General features: G+C 37.7%; 1 pseudogene; it reads left to right on the top strand.

Annotated features, from left to right (window-relative positions):
• The first annotated feature begins 566 nt into the window (after positions 1-566).
• LOC148735691 (uncharacterized) lies at positions 567-3656 on the top strand (annotated as a pseudogene).
• The last annotated feature ends 12309 nt before the right edge of the window (positions 3657-15965 follow it).

Genomic DNA, 15965 nt, shown 5'->3' with positions numbered 1-15965 from the left:
GAGTTTCCTACTTTCCACCCTAGACTGCCCTGTTCGTTTTCAAAAACCGAACACCTCATACAAAAGTAATTACCGCACGTCAAACAACTGTATTTTGTCTTTTCAAAGCAAGAACTACAAATTCCTTCGTCTCCCACCATTTTTTTGTGCTGTTTCGGCTTTTTCACGCATGGTATGCATAGAATTCCTGGCGAGTTGTGAGTAATAAATGAATTATAATAATTTCCTGTAATTCGTGCATTAAGATGCGACGTTTGAATCAAAAGTCGAACCTAAGTCGAATCTTCGACTGTTTCAGTCGCAGATACGGCAAAAGTCGCATTAAATTTAAAACAGTCGAATTTAATTGATTCAAACGTCGCACTTCACATGCATTTAACTCTCGCATTAAGTTCGGCACATGTGAAATTCGACGTTTTAACCGGACCTTACATGTACAAAGCCCACGAGGTAAAATTCATCATGCTTAGATCGTTGCATGAAGCAAGATGGCGGCGACTCGTGTCTGATTGCGCTCCGTTTTAACTGGCACGTACAAGCAAAGCGTGACAAGATTAGCAGCGATTATGCCTACTGAAAACAAACTCACTATACAGGACTTACGAAGATTATAGAAAGAGGAATTCTTACCGATTATCAGACAAGAAATTAAGGCAGAAATATTGGCGCTGAAATCAAGCATCGACGCTCTGACTCAAAGATTTGTTGCTCTTGAGAAATCGCAATATTTGATTTCAACAAAATATGATAGCATCATCGAAGCCTTACAAAAATCCAACAGTCTAGAATTTACTGGTGTAACAATCAAGCCTGATGATAACCCCAAACAGATTGTTAAGGAGATTGGCTCGCTTATTGGAGTAGAGATCGAAGACAGCGAAATTTCTGCAGCAAACAAACTTCCTGACTCGAGGAAAATTAAAAATCGCATGATAGTTGAATTTCTACAGAGAGAAAAGAGAGAGGAAGTTCACAAAAAGCGAAAGAACTTGGTTGGAAAAAACACTAGCCATCTGCCTTAACAATCGGCTGCCGAAACAAGTACTGGAAATAGCAAGATATTCATAAATGAATCTTTAACTATCGCAAGCGATTCTTCGGGCGAATCAAAGAATTTAAACAGAAGAGCAATGCGAAGTTTCTGTGGACCAGTAATGGCAAGGTCATGCTGAAAATGAATGAAACATCCGCGACTCAAGTTTTCACGACACCTGAAGCATTTGAAGAGTACCTTGACCAGACAGGCAGCAGGGGTTAAACTGGAGTAATGTAATATTTTTTGAAGTTATGTAAAAATTTATAGGCAAATTCAATTGCCTGAACACATTACAGTTATTGCCCTTTTACGAATTAGATGAGAAGGAATTCAGCTTCGTTAATAATATCTGTTGTAGGCAACTTCCTGATCTAATAGAGTTCTATTTCTATAATCTGCTACCTAACCTAGACAAAAATGATGAAGCTGAGTCCGATATGATTGTTATTAACCCTAATTCTGATTATTTTGGTTTATCTGAGGTTAACAATAAATTAAGTAATTGCCAAGGCAAAGGTATTTCCCTTTTTCACTGTAATAGAAGAAGTCTAACAAAAACCCTAACCCTTTCAAATGATTTGCTATACTCATTAGACTCCAGGCCTGACATAATAGTCATTACTGAAACCCGGTTGAGTCCAAATTCAATTTCCAATGTAGATCTATCTAATTATCACCTTTTTCATACTGATTCACCCAATCTCGCGGGTGGTACAGCTCTTTATGTTAGCAAGAACCTCAAGGTTATTCTCAGACCAGATTTGAGAATTGATCTTCCATTGGTTGAATCATGCTGGGTTGAAATTGACACTTGTAATGGCAAGAAAAACATTGTTGGATGTGTTTATTAACACCCATCTGTAAATGTAGATGAATTTACACTGAAATTTGAAGAACTTTTAAAAGGAATGAAATTAACTAGGTATGCTGCATACATCCTAGGAGACATGAATATAGCTGTATAAATAAATAAATAAATAAATAAATAAATGAATAAAGTATCACACACACCAACAAACAGGCAGATATCTTGATATGCTTTACTCTCGTGATCTTCTACCTGTCAAAACTAAACCTACTAGAATCACTAATCATACAGCAACATTGATTGATCATGATCTTCTACCTGTCACAACTACACCTACTAGAGTCACTAATCATACTGCAACATTGATTGATCATGATCTTCTACCTGTCATAACTAAACCTACTAGAATCGCTAATCATACTGCAACATTGACTGATCATGATCTTCTACCTGTCATAACTAAACCTACTAGAATCGCTAATCATACTGCAACATTGATTGATCATGATCTTCTACCTGTCATAACTAAACCTACTAGAATCACTAATCATACTGCAACATTGATTGATCATGATCTTCTACCTGTCAAAACTAAACCCACTAGAATCACTAATCATACTGCAACATTGATTGATCATGATCTTCTACCTGTCATAACAAAACCTACTAGAATCACTAATCATACTGCAACATTGATTGATCATGATCTTCTACCTGTCATAACTAAACCTACTAGAATCACTAATCATACTGCAACGTTGATTGATGATGATCTTCTACTTGTCATAGCTAAACCTACTAGAATCGCTAATCATACTTCAACATTTGATTGATCATGATCTTCTACTTGTCACAACTAAACCTACTAGAATCACTAATCATACTGGAACATTGATTGATCATTTATACAGAAATACAGCTAATAGTTTGGTCTCTGGAATAACGACTCTCGACATCTCAGATCATCTGCCAGTTTTCTGCCTCGTTGACATAAAACTGAAAAAACTAAACCATCAAATATATTTTAGTGGACTATAGTACATTTGATGCAGATTTATACCTCCAAGATATCTATGCAATTGACTGGAATGGCATTACTGGGCAGTGTAGTGATTTACATGAAATAAGTGCCTGCACTATTGATGCACTCCAGTCAGTTGTTGACAAACATGCACCCATGAAGCAAGCCTCAAGAAATAAACGAAGACTCTTACAAAAACCTCGGATAACAAAAGGGATCCTCAAATCTATTACAACTAAACATACGCTGTATAAAACGCATTTTCTATCTAATGAACCAACCAAAGTCCTTGAATTGAAAAAATATTAAAATAGACTGAACTACCTTAAGAACATCAGTAAGAAAGCTTATCTACACAACACTTTGATTGGTGTAAGGGAAATTTAAAAGCTACATGGAAGCTAATTGGGGCATTGATTAAAAGGAAGGCCTAGGGCCAAACTGCACCTCTTAGAATAGTAAGGAATAACAGAACATATACTAAGAATGCTGATATTGCAGACCAGTTTAATAAAGACTTTGTTAATGTTGGCCCACTTCTAGCCAGCAAAATAATGAATACCAACGAAAACCCTAGGCAGTATATAACATCATCTCCAATCAATAGCTTTGTTATGTCCTCTGTCACTGAAACTCAGGTCTCTAATTTGTTTAAAAACCTTGATGCTATCAAGTCATCAATTGATATACCTAATAAACTAAAAAAACTCGCTGCTGATCCATTAGCAATACCGTTTACTCAAATTTACAATCAATCAATTGAAACAGGCATAGTACCTAATCGGTACTGAAGGTCTCACAGGTAACTCCAGTTTACAAAAATGGTGATGCCACTGACCCAGGTAACTACAGACCTATTTCAACTTTATCACCTTTCAGTAAAGTTTTGGAAAGATTAATTTAAAATCAACTATATGACTTCTTGGGAAAACATAGCATTTTTTATGAGTATCAGTTTGGCTTTAGGAAAGGGTACTCAACTGAACAAGCTATTTTAGAAATCACTGATACACTTAGAAAAGCTTTGGATAAAAAAAAATTAGTTACCTGTGGTCTCTTTCTAGACATTTCTAAGGCATTTGATAATGTGAATCATGACATTCTGCTCTCTAAACTCTACCAATATGGAGTACGTGGAACTCCTCTTGACTAGTTTAAAAACTATTTATACAATCGCTCCCAGTTTGTTAAGATTGATAATACTAAATCCAACTACGAAACTATCGTATACCGCAAGGTTCAACGCTGGGTCCACTCTTATTTTTACTTTATATTAATTATATAATTGTTCCAAGAAACTATCATTTCGAACTTTTGCCGATAACACAAACGTGTTTTACACAAGTGATAAGCTACAACATCTTGAAACAGTTATGAATGAGGAACTGGAATTAGTTTTCAAATATTGCATCATAAATAAATTATCTATAAATCTTGCTAAGACAAACTATATGTTAATTTCCTCTTCAAGATCTAATGGATGTATGAACTTGATACGTAATATTGAATGTAAAAGGCAAATAAAATATCTAGGTGTCTATCTTGACCAAAACTTACATTAGGGACCCCAGATTCAACGTATTGACAACAAACTAATGAAGAATGTAGGCATCATTAATAAATTACGATATTATGTTGACCTTCATACTTTAAGGCAGTTGTATTTCTCTTTCATTTATCCATATATAACCTATCGTATTGCAAGCTGGGGCAGTGCTTGCAAGACCACGTTACATAAAATTAAAACTAGAATGAATAAATGTGTTCATAGCAGAGACAATGCTATGCCTTACTTCAGACTTTTAGAACTCCTAACTCTTGAAAACATTTACAAATTCAAAGTAGCCATTTTCACACATAAAATAACTAATGACACATCAAATGTCTCTACCATATTCAAAGGAACCCTTACTCAAGTCTCTGAGGTTCACAGCTACAACACCAGATTTGTATCCAAACATAATTTTTATCGGCCAAGGAAAAACAATAGTTATGGAGCTGCTACTTTTGCCTTTGCTGGATCTAAAGTTTGGGAAAAAATTCCCTCTAAATTAAAATCTCTCTCTTACAATAATTTCTATGAGCAGTACAAACAGTACCTTCTAAATACCCAATGAGTATTATTTAAATTTACTGCCGTTACTATTAGCAATCATTTCTATTTTTATTATTATTCTATTAATGTTACCACATGAATAGTAAGAATGTATGCAGTTATAATCTTACTTTGTCCGCTACTCATTAGTTGTAATTTTACATAAATGTAAAGTACGTCAGTTAGTTACAAGTGGTAGTGACCAACTCGAAAGTTTAAGGTGGCTCGTACTAGTTTCCACGCGCGGGGAACAAATAGCTCTTGCGTCACGCGCGAGAGAAACATGCGAAAGAAGCGCGAGATTAAAATACGAAAATTTAAAACAAAGGTGGCGGCGCGAGGAGTTTTTCCTACTTATGTGAGAAGTTTACCTAAGAGCTTGTATTTGATGCGTTGAGCGGCCACTGTGAATGCAGGAGATAGAAACTAAAATAAAGAAGACTATTTTCGGAGAAGTAAAGGTTGCTTCACTTCACATTTAAGGTGGCTCGTAGTAGTTTCCTCGCGCGAGGAACAGATAACTCTTGCGTCACGCGCGAGAGAAACGTGCGAAAGAAGCGTGAGATTAAAAGACGAAAATTTACAACAAAGATGGCGGGGAAGGATTTTTTCTACTTTTGTGAGAAGTTCACCTAAGAGTGCGTATTTGATGTGTTGAGCGGCCACTGTGAATGCAGGAGATAGAAACTAAGATAAAAAGACGATTTTCGAAGAAGTAAAGGTTGCTTTACTTCACATGTAAAAGAAATAATCAACCGATATGAAATCTTGCGACGGCGAAAAAAGAAGAACTCAAGTGAAGGATAATCTACCTGAAGTGGAAGAAGACTTTGAAACTTAAAGTAAAATAATATGATATAGCCAGAAGTCGTGTGTAGGATTTTTAAGATGAGCCCGGGAGGCTGTCTTTGACAGCCCTTTAATGATTTTCTTAGCAGTAAACGTCTGTAAACATCAGATCGTAGGCGCTCGCGCGAGCACACGCAATTTTCAGTGGTAGCTATAACAGATCATGAGCAAATGTCGATCTTATAGAATCCAGATTTTTAAATGCGCGAGAACGCGCGTGGAAATTGCTAAACTTACGAAAGCTATTGCATGAAAACCAGTCCGGTGACCCCTTCTTTTTATTGTTCCAATATGATAATAACGTCGAAAGGAATCATCAGAAAAAAAAAAATAGAAAATTCTACGGAAGGAAATTTGCGATGTGTAAAAATTGCCTTTTTTCTAGATTTTTTGAAATTCCGCTCCGTAGAGTTTTTTAAAAATCTTTGTGCATTTTCCTTTTCAAGTGCCAAAAGCAATCACCGAAAAATATCACGGTGTCACCGGATTAGTTTTTGAATTAATTAAGCCACAAGCAAAAAATGCGTCTCAATACGCCTATGAAAGCGTTGCCATGGAAAATGCTAGTGACGAAATGACACCTATTTTTGGATAACCAATTATTATATAATTCAACCCCGTAAAAGTGTTCATCTGGCCTTGGTTAGTCTTTCTGTTGTATTCTTTCAAAGTTACAAACCATCAAAAAGATGAAAACCGGTACGAGCCACCTTAACTGCTTTGGTCACTGCGCACTGTTTATTTTTTTATTATTTATGTAATTTCTTGTTTCTTGTTTATTTTTACTTTTGTAATCTATAGTAATCTTTAAAGGCTGATAGTTTCGAAAGAAACTGTTTGGGGCTGCGTCGGTGGGAGTAACGAAATAATTTGGATATATCAACAAAGTTGAAATGGTAAATTGGCCACCGTAATGATTACAAAAGCTGACGTTTTGAGCGATAGCCCTTCGCTCCGACGAAGGGCTAACGCTCAAAACGTCAGCTTTTGTAATCATTACGGTGGCCAATTTACCATTTCAACTTTGTTGATACATCCAAATTATATAGTAATCTTTGTTGCACTCTCTTGAGATAGTGCAAAATAATTCTGTTCTGTTCTGTTCTGTTGTTTACTTGCCTTCACGGCCAGAAATTGTGCAGCGTTATGTTGAAAATTCTGAAAAAACTTCGATTTGACGCAAAATCTTCTATTAAACAATACTTTTTGAACACATTGTTACTCGAAAATAATGTTTACCGGGCCATCGAATCGTCAAATTGTCGCTAGGCCCTGCTTGAAGTCCGAAAGTTCGGTTTTCAGTTTGCGTCCATAATTCGCATAGCCTTAGAGGATCGTAGTGTCGATGACTCGAGAGCTTATTTTGTCACCTTTAAGACCTTGATATCCATTCTTTTCCAAGCAGAGTATTCTATAGCATTGTAACTTTACATTCTGAGTTTCACAAGGTCTAACTCGATCGCAAATAAACGAACAATCCGACCTGAAAATTTTGAGAGTCGGCCGCTTAGAAGCCATATTTTTAAATTTGATCACAGGCTTACCATCTTAAATATCCGTGGTTTCGGGTTTTTATGGTAACGGGTCCTGTGGCATTTACATGGCCGTTATAAATGTAGTTCAAATATATTGCCTCTAGAATCTTTCGCTAATAGTCAGTCTTCAAAAAAACTCAGGTTCGAATAAAGCTTAATAGTTCATTACTTATTTGGAAGTGTTTTTTTTCTGCCAGAAAGCCTCAAAATCTCTCGTTTGGGGCTTTCAAAGTTTGGCGGTTAATTCGGCTCGCTCTCCATAGTTTAAAAACGCGACAAGGCAGGGAGCTTCTGTATCCAGATCACACACCACCTCGTACTCGAGACAAAAATGTTTTACCTTCTAGGTCTTATTTTCCCACCGAAATTCAACAGGCCACAGCAGGATTACCCAGCTGTTACGGTGACTCGGTTTTGAATCATTCCATTCATCGGTTTACGAGAAAATGGAACGCAAAGTCGTAGATTTGGAGCTCTTCTAAAGATCCGGATATTAGAGGTCATCAAAGGAATTCCAAACATGCGTTTCAGTTATCGTATCCAACACTTAAAGGGTTTTCCTGAGAATGTTTACTAAAAATTTCTCGATTCTTATTGGTCGATCTTGGCTACGACATCCGCCGGAAGTACAAAGTAGCGCTTTTGGGGTCCCGACAGGGGTTACAATTTTGTACAATTTTCACATTTTTGTACCTCGGGCAGGGTGGCTGGGTCTGAACTTCGATAACCGAAATGCAGTACTGGGCACTCTATGGCAGGGTTCGACACTTGGCTACCTGCATTACTAGCCACCGTGCCCGTGATTTCTAAAATTTACTAGCCCGAAACACAATTAACTTGGTAGCCAGGATCAATTTCCCTCGAGGTCTACTTCAACCCCAAACACGCAAACCTTCCTCTAAACTTATTGGCAAATTTTTACTAGCCTCGGGCTACCGGGCAAGCGGAGATGTCGAACCCTGCATTACATGGTAGGGTGTTAAGACTTGGACGGTCTACAGGGTGCAGGTACAGATACTTCACGCCTACATGATGAGAGGAAAGCGAAGGATAGAGCTGTTGAAGTCCTAAATGTATTAACTTTCCTAAATTTAAAAGTCCTAAATGTAATAACACTTGGTCCTAAATGTAATAAAGTCCTAAATGTAATAACATTTGGTCCTAAATGTAATAAGCCTCTAATACAATCGTTCCACTGCGCTAATGCATTTTAGAACATAGCTAGCAGAGTCGCGCAATCAAATTCATTATACGTAAGCGTGCTCAAAATCCCGATAGTGCACGCTGATAGCGTCAGCAAATCCGACTTCGCCAGAATTTTTTTTTTTCGCGCGAGCGGCCATTGTTAGTGCGGGGAAAAATAAGACATTTCGCGACAATAATGGATACAAACAGAAACTCGGCCTGCTAGTCCGAAAACGAAGACAATGTTTCGACCTTTTCCCATGGGCTAGAGTTCTTAAATGAGGCAGAAAAAGAGAAAAACAAAGGAAAAGGAGACTCGGCATCAGCGCCGTCACGATTCGCTTCAACTGATATTGTTGTCCGTTTTTCGCGTCGCATTTGATGCACAATTCCACCGGCTATGTTCTAAAACAATTGGTTTATGCTTTCAGCTGTGCATTATCGAGTTATGGAGCACGTGGGAAGTTTGGAGAGCACTCAAGAAGCTAGAGTTGCCCTCGGCTATCGCCTCGGGCAACTCTTACGCTTCTTTCGTGCTCTCCAAACTTCTCGCGTGCTCCATAACTCGATAGTGCACGCTAAAGCATGAACCAATTGTTAAGTTGTTAAAGCGGACATCCATACTGAGGTGTTAAAGTGACAGCTGTTGCACCAAAATATCCTCTGACCAGTATTCATGTAACATTGCGGGCTCGCTGATATCAACCAGCATCTTTTTAGTTACTATTCGCAAGTCGACTAGCATTGGCTGGAGTCCGTTATACTGACAGCATCCAATGACAGCTGGCAAAACAATGAGTACGCTGACCAATACCACTATGTATCACTGGCTCAGACTCTTAAGTACAATAGATTTTGGAAAAATGTGATAACGTTATACTTGTGCGATTAGTAATGGAGGTACAAGTCATAAACCAAATTAAGGTTACCATGCACCTTCAGGGGTGTCTCAAGTGTAAGCGATGTAGCGCGTCCGGTTTAAACAGCTGTAGATATCTAAAACCCTATATCAAATTAAAGCTTATAGGACTGGCTATCAGACTATATCAAAAATTTTGAAAAAAAATGAATCGTCGAGTTTTTCACGACTTCTAAATGCGAGCGCCCGAATCACCTTTTAAACGTTACATGTCACTGAGCGAATTTTGTTTTTCGCTTATTTAATGTCTTCCTCCGTTTCCGGGGCCAAAGCGCTAAAAAAAACGTGTCTGCGATTCGCCATATTCAATTTCAGTGAAAAGTTACAGAACATTTTTGAAATAGGATTAAAAATATGTGGAATGATCGTACAATAATCGCTCTTGAAAAAAAGTATTTAGAAATAAAAAATTTGGAAACACATTTTTGTTGTTTATATGTAAAACTAGTTACTGTCAAAATCTGAGAGCAATCGAACAAATTCCCTTTGACTTGTAGCTCTCAAAGGGTGATTCGGGCGCTCGCATTTGGAAGTCGTAGGACTCGTAGGTCGCACAATTTCCGGGATTTGATATGAATCTTTTGCCTTTACTTTTTAGACCAGGACTTGTTAGCAGGCACATTTTGTTTCCCAATTCGGACCTCGTGACAGCTCTCCAGAAAGTTATTGTTTTCAAATCGTTGAATATTTCTTTCGTTATATGATTAGGGACGCGATAATTTTTCTCCCCGAGCGAAGATAATTGGGAACAATTGTGTTTTCTTGATCTTGAAATGCATGCAACAAATCCAACAAACAAAAAAGGTACTGCGTGGATCTGCATCAAATTATATACTCAGTTACTTACATTTAACAGGTGTAAATGTGCTGACCAGCACATTCAAAATGCTTGTCTATGTCAAAGGTTGTTGATAATGTACCGATCCCCAAAAACTCACGCAAAAAATTGTGCTTTTGCTTTCTCTGAGATGTGAGTAAAACTAATCGCATGAGCCGTTTTTAATGGTCTAATAAGTGATTTCAAGAAAAAATAGAGAAACATGGTTCTCTCGACGCGCTGATCTCCTTAACGATCAAGCATTAAATAAAACAGCATAACCTGACCCTGAAACGGACTTTTCGTCCACTGAATCGGCACCGTGAGAGTGACATGCGCGTAGAGAGCATAAATTTTCCGTTTCAAATTACCTGGCAGTAACACAAAAGACTTGCCCATTAACGTTTTATCGACTGGTTTAACTGACTTTGAAAAGATTCTTGAGTTCATGCAGCAACAATTGATTGGTGATGATAAAAATAGTAATAAGTGCGAAAAACATTTCAAGAGGCTGTGAAATATTTCCGGAAGTTTTCTTTGAGATCTACCTCGAATGTAATACGCTAATACTTGCTTTGATTTAACATAAGATTGAATATGTTAGCCGTTATGGTTTTAATAGCGTTACAAGCATTATTGCGGGATAGGTCTGTGGCTCATAAAGATCGCGAAAACTCCGAAGGGAACAGGAAACCCTCTGCTTTAGCAGACGACGTCTATGAAGCACTGCTCGACCTTGTTGAATACGTGTAGCTGCCGTGCGATACTGGAAAGCCGGCGAAAGGATATCAGTCAAAGAACTGAGATCATGGTGATAAGGCACAATATTACGAGGGGCGTCGAATGTTAAAATCATCCGAGGTGAACAAAGTAGAAGTTGAAGAATTTGAAAAGACGAAAGAATCTGGTGCGGGGATGCTGGCTTTCTCTCTGCGGGACATTAGATAGACAGATAGACGTTTATTAAGAAGAATACCTTAATAGCAGTTAGAAGCTGAATTGCAAAGGTGTACAAATTATGTAATAGAACTATACAATAAAATCAAACCTAAAAGGGAAATAATTTACATATACATTTGTAATAAATGTTAGTTAAAATGTCTTGCGCTTGCTGAAAGTATCTCTAAACCGATTTGTTTTAAAGGAAATTATAAATGGTCGGCGTCGTCGTAACTCGATAAGTTGATCTCGGTTATCGAAAGGCAGTAAGTGGTACAAACAATCCAAGGGATTGGAGACGATGTTGTTAAAGAATTTTAAGCAAAGGTCTTCTTTCCGATCCCTTAGGGTTTTCAGTTCTGCCATCTGAAGCACTTCTATATAATGATTATCATAACCGTATATAATTTTCAAGGCTCTCTTTTGGACACGCTCTAAACTTAGGCTCAAAAAATTGGGGAGACTATAATGGTAGACCTGACATCCATAAAGTAAGACAGATTGAATACAAACAACATAACAATTAACTAATTCTGGTGATGGTATCTTAGCTCGCTTTAACTGAGTTAAAAAGTAAAGGCGCTTAGCGGCCTTTTTAATCGTGTCAGTAGCGTGAGTGTTCCACTTGAGGTTGTCTTGAAAATACACATCCATTAATTTCACGACACTGACGGCACTAACCTTAGAGCCATTAATTTCTATGAGATCGTAGGAAGGAGGGGAGCGCACAAAGGAAACTCTTAGCTCATTACATTTTTTCGGATGGAGTTGAAACGAGTTGAGTGTTGACCAGGTAGCTACTTCGTTTGTCATAGACTGAGCATTGGGATCATTCACGGTTTCCGGGAAACGAGCCCAAAAGCACCTGATCAAAAACGACCACGATTCCTCGTTTTGCCAAGCTTCGACATACGAGCCTCGTTTTTCCAATCGAGCCTCGATTTTTCAATCGTGCCTCGATTTTGCAATCGAGCCTCGATTTTGCAATCGTGCCTCGATTTTCCAATCGAGCCTCGATTTTCCAATCGAGCCTCGATTTTCCAATCGTGCCTCGATTTGGGAGGGAGCCTGGGGCGAGCGAGAGCGGTCATGTTCTGGAAAAATTCTCGAGTTTAATTTGTGAACTCGGGAAGTTTTCGAGGAAAGAAATAAAGAAAAAAGGGAGAAAGAAAGGAGAGTAAGAAAGAGAAAAAGAATGAAAGACCATATTCTGGTCGAACTGCAAATTTCCTAAAATTCCAGAGATTATGTGGTTCGCGCCATACGAAAAAGACAAGAAAGAAAAAAACAAGAAAATAACAAGATCGATGAGAGTTCTTATCAGTTAAAGAAAAAATTATATTCTGCCTTTCGTAGACATTCCATCTTTTTTTAAAAAAAAAAAAAGCGAAAAGAATGCGAACGAGAAATAGCCCGGCATCGAAACTGGATTTTTGGGTGGTCACTAACACTTCGCCTTTTTTTTTCTTTTTTCCACAGTTTAGGTATATTTGAGTGATTCAGCTTTCTTTCAGTTTTCGTTCATCTTTCTTTCCTTCGTTTATCATTAACACAGTACGTTTCATTTTATAGTCTAACAACTAAAAGAAGTCGTGAAGCTCTATTTCATGCTATCATTATTATTATTTCTTTCGTGGCACAGATTAAAAACAACGTTGGGGTTTAGCTATAATAGCATTTGTTAGTATAACGTAATGTGTTTGCAGATCTGTTTTCTTTTCTCCTAAATCTTTAGGTTATAGCAGCATCCTTTTCCGATCGCGTGTCGCTAAAGTGCCTTCTACAAGAACCTTCTACAGTCCTCCAACCCACGGTAAGTTCTTCTACAAGCTCCAAGCAATCTTGGACGATCTTTGGTTGAAAATATTCAACATTATGATCATGGATGACTTTGACTCCAATATCAAAACAAGTATGGGGAAGCGCTTGTTAAAAGTGGCTACACATTTTGGTTTAGAGAATGTGATTGAAGAACCGAGTAGGATTACGGAATCTTCAAACACAACCATAGACCTGATTTTTACATCCAACAAATCCAAGGTGAAACTTGCAAGCGGTCATGACCCAGGGATTTCTGATCTCCATCTTGAATATGCTTTGGTGAATTTGCGAAGGCAAAAGTCAAGTCCTGTGATGAAATAAGTGACTTATTTTAAGAGCCTTAACTCTGACCATCTAAGACAGGACCTCGATACATCACCCTGGAGTATTTGTGGAACTTTTGATGACGTGGATTATGTTGCTTGGGCCTGTGAGTATTTGTATAAATACATAATGAATGAGCGTTTAAAATCCTGTAAAGTAAAGGTTCGCACCAATGGACTGAAGTGGATGAATAGCAATATCATCAAGGAGATGAATAGGAGATATGTCTTGTTAAGAAAAGTTCAGCGGAACCCAAGTGATACAGATGCATGGAAACGGTATAGCAAAAAACGTAATCTTGTAACTAAGATCACGAGAGAAGCTGGAGCTGAATATTAGAAAGTTAAATTTTAAAGTGCAAAGAGCTCAGGTGACTTTTGGAGGTTGGTACGCTGGTGAAATGCAAGGCAAATCAAAAGGCAATGTGAGTGCAATTAAAAATGAGGATGGAATTATTACAATACATTTTAAACACAAGGCTGACAGTTTCAATGACTTCTTCTCTAAAGTTGGTGAGAGGCTTGCAAATGATATTCTAACAGATACCAGTGGTAATGAACACCAGCACATTTACCAAATTACACCTACTATTGAGCCAGTACAACTTAATGTCCACAAGATTAAAAGGGTTATCGATAAAAGAGTTAAGCCTGGAAAAGAATGTGGCCCTTACAACATTACCCCAAGGGGACTCAAACTTGAAGGAGATGCTGTAGCAGTTGGCCTGTCTTGTGTGATGGAAGTAAGTTTAAAATCCCCAATTTACCCTCCTCGATGGAAGCTGAGTAAAGGGAAAGCTGTACCCAAAAAGTTACATAGCTCTTAAAGAGGTAACTTTAGGCCTATTTCTCTATTGTTTATTCCTAGCAAAGTGTACGAGGGCATAACAGGAGATTCCATTGACTGCCATTTTAACAAGTCCAACAAAAGCCAGTGGATTTTTAAAACTGGCAGGTCAACAGAACTCTTAATGCTGCACCTGACTGAAGTTTGGAGACACGAACTGGATAAAAACAAAACTGTGGGGGGTACTGTTTATAGACTTTAAAAAGGCATTTGATTACATTTGTCATAACACGATGGCCCTCAAACTCCAAGCCTTTAGATTATCAGGGAACCAAAACAATCTGATTGAAAATTACTTATCTGAGAGAAAACAGTTTGTTGAGGTTAAGGGGCAAAGATCTAATGAAGTGACCGTCAAGTTTGGCGTACCCCAGGCACAGTACTTGGCCCCAGGCTTTTTAGTATTTACGTCGATGATCTGCCTGAAGTGCCTTGTTGTGGAAAGATGGAAATGTTTACTGATGACACAACTCTATATTGTATAGGCAATTCCATTGATGATGTCAGCCTTAAGATCTAAACTTATTTAACTGATATAGCTAAGTGGTGTAGCAGGAACGTTTAACAATTCATCCCGATAAAACTGAGGTTATGCTTCTTACCCGTAATGCTTTCATTGGTCCTTTAAGACCAGTCAAACTGGTTGGTCATGCCATTAACTTTGTCAACAAGTCATACTATCTTGGGTTTATGATTTACAAGAAGTTAAGCTTGGACCCCACATCAAAGATCTATCAATATCTATGGTCAAGAAGGTAAAGCAACTGCGCAGGTTCAAAAGCCCTCTCTCTCATATCTTGGAGTCCATATATTTTAAGGGAATTTTACCAAGCATCACTTATGGAATTTTTTGTATGGGGTAAGCAAAGTTAGGTGTTTTAGAGAAAATTCACCTGAGGGCTGCCAAGGTTATCTTCAAACAACACGGAGGTACTAATTCCCAATCAGTGATACCGTCTTCTTAGAAATCCATAAGTTATTTCTATAAGATGAGGCTCCTTTCTCTGACACACAAAGCTTTTTATGGGATCAATCCTGAGCAGGTTGTAACAATTATTAGGAAAAGTCCAAATATACGAAATATGAGGGACAATTTCAAACTAACTCTGGAGCTACCAAACTCTAATGTTGGAAGACTGTCTTTTAGACATAGGTCTGCAATAGCGTGGAATTCTTTGCCTCGTTCAGTTAAGAACGTAGGGGATAATAACAGATTTAAGAAAAAACTCCGTTCTCTTTCAACAATTATTGAAAAGATATCTTTTAATCAAACTGCTCTAGTTGGCAACAAGGATTTGGTAAATTGTAAATATTTTTAGGAATTTTATCTTACTACCTCTATTGAAATTTATGCTAGGATTATAAACCAGTTTGAATCACTACTCACATTTTAATTTATGCTAGGATTTTTCTACTTTTTTTTGTAATTACTTTACTTAAATAGAAGCTAGATTTGTCGCAGGTCCACATCAGCTTAATGCTGCCAGTAACCAACCTGCGTTACCAAATAAATTATCTATGTATGTATGTAGGTATGTATCAACTATTGTGTTTCCACACTTGTGTTCTCGTCTCTTGAGTATTAAGGCTCTAGAAGAATCCTTTTTCAATTTATTGATCTTGCAGCATGCCGCTAAATTGCCTTTTGTAAGATTTGTTTCGCAAAACAGTATTTTATACACAAAGTTTTTGTCACTATCACCTAATGTTTTTTCTCACTTGAGTTCCTTTTCCTTGAGTCTTTAGGCTCTAGCAGAATCCTTCAGTTTC

This window comes from Stylophora pistillata, chromosome 3 (assembly GCF_964205215.1).
Source record: "Stylophora pistillata chromosome 3, jaStyPist1.2, whole genome shotgun sequence".
Lineage (NCBI taxonomy): Eukaryota > Metazoa > Cnidaria > Anthozoa > Scleractinia > Pocilloporidae > Stylophora > Stylophora pistillata.
The sequence above is the reverse complement of the archived record's forward strand: the minus strand, read 5'-3'. Positions and strand labels throughout refer to the sequence as shown.